Here is a 2,320-nt window from a genome sequence, read left to right as displayed (position 1 = left end):
TATAGGGTCTATAAACAGTATATATATATATATCTATATATATATATATACTGTTTTAATATACATATATATATATATACATATATATATATCTATTTATATATATATATATATATATATATATATATGTATGTATATATTATATATATATATATATATATGTATATATACTGCTTTATACTATCAAGATAGAACACCATCCTGAAATAGCTGATGAGGTCGTACTAGCTTTGTTCGATGCATAAAACATAGATTTTGACGATGAAGAAATGATCAAAGTAGATGCGTCAGGCAACCTTTTGGATGTATTGCAGAAACACCGTTTAAGAAGTATTTAAGACTGCTTTCGATGAACTCGACGGGCGATCATCTACAAAAAATTCACAAGCATCATATTCTTGGCGCAGAGTATTGTATGATACTTTTTTATCTCATGGGTTATTTGAAGGTAAAAAGAGCTTACAGCTATCACTATGAATTCTATCAATTGTTTTGTGATGCAATTTTTATATAGCGCTGACGATGTGGCAAAGGTGGAGCAAGTTTTGTTCACCGAAGATAAGTCAGTTGCCAAACTACGGCGAACAAATCGCGGTCAATCGTATCTATGGCGTCGTATCCGGAATATCGTCCCTTAATCTAGAGTATTCCATGGACGAGTTCTTCTTGTATACAATGAATTTAAGAACAAAATTGATGTAAAAACAACCCAACCATTGTTCATTTCAGTAGCCTGTCATCAGATGGATATCGTATCAGAGCAACTGAAAGATGGGTATACATCAGATCCTCCAGGTCTATGCACCCACATCGAAATGGGCGTGGACTCTAATTATTTAATAATATGGCATTGTATCATAGGCATTAACAGTGTGGAAGCAACGGTGCACAAGTATGTTTCTCGTCAATTCGGCTGTAAAACTAAGAGTAGTCATCTTGGGGATATATTAATCGCTGGCTTTCGACACAAGCGCAACTATCGGATGGCCATAAAATATGAGCAAGTGACAGATGTAGGACATACAAATTTTAGGTCATACAAATTTGTCCTTGGTGGATTAAACTGCACAAATTGTTATGTATGAAGACCTTACAGGTGAATCGTATCACGAACGCGATGTTAACTATGTAAGGCGACCTTGGCGTCGTCCAGGCGACTTTGTAGCAACTGGATGTAGAACGATTCAGTATCGTGTCTTTACCGCACGCATTCAAACCTGATGAACTAATGATGATAGAGTCTAACGGCAAAAAGTTCAAATTGGATGCAGAGGCTAACTGTATTTCACATACATTTCAACCAAATTAATACGTAGCTGACAGGCATTCTCTCTCGGCGCTGTGCAGAGATTTACAGGGCCTAAAGATTGGAAGTTATAACAAAAGATCATAACCGACATGAAACGAGAACTAGTGGAGAAACAGTTGTCGAAGAAACAGATAATTGTGCGAAGGCTGTCGGCTTGGAATAAATATGTTGACGGTGGAACATTTTTTTGACGCTAGATTGCCACTTTGAAAGTGCAGCTTAGAAGCGCAAATCAACAAGTTCAAAACTACGGCAGAAACCAGAGAGGATGTTAGAAATGTACACAATGATCTTATAGCAATATCAATGTCTCCAACGAAGTAAAAGAAATTCAATTCGCCATCGGAGGTTTGGGATGCGAGGCTTGCGGCTCAAACTTCAAATCCATGTTAATTCAAGGCCGACAGTTACTCAACCAAATGCAGAATATTTACATCACTACCTGTATATTGCAACGGTAATAAAACCTTGCTGAAATTCATGTATATCCGATCGTTTTGCATTAATGAAAGATATCGAACGTCGAAAGCAAACCACTCACCTTATTTTAGCAGATTAGAATACTTCCAAGTGTGAAACAGTGGTCACAGAAGTTAAAATCTCTTTGACAGATGATAGAAATATCACCACCCAAGCTGTGATAATTAAGATGTCACAGAAGTACGACATTATAGTCAGGATGAGCGATATGCTCACATTAGGTATAACCGTAACCGGTCAGGTCTACCGAACAATGTCGATCCCTTAAAAGGTCAATAAGATGACAACTGTTTTTTTATAGTAAATAAGAAGATTAAAACTACTGACTGGGCTAAGTTTCGTTTTAACGACGGATACGTCAACCTAGACTTAACCAAGGTAGATTTTAGTGAGATGCCTCGAGGCCAAATTACACACACAACACGGTCAGAAGGGGAGGCGTGTAACAGTGATTGCATAAGATTAACTAGGTTATACTTTCAACAAGTCACTTTCACTAGTGATCAAGAGAATAATCACAATCTTAGATGA

The sequence above is a fragment of the Sphaeroforma arctica genome (assembly GCF_001186125.1).
Source record: "Sphaeroforma arctica JP610 unplaced genomic scaffold supercont1.102, whole genome shotgun sequence".
NCBI lineage: Eukaryota > Ichthyosporea > Ichthyophonida > Sphaeroforma > Sphaeroforma arctica.
The sequence above is the reverse complement of the archived record's forward strand: the minus strand, read 5'-3'. Positions refer to the sequence as shown.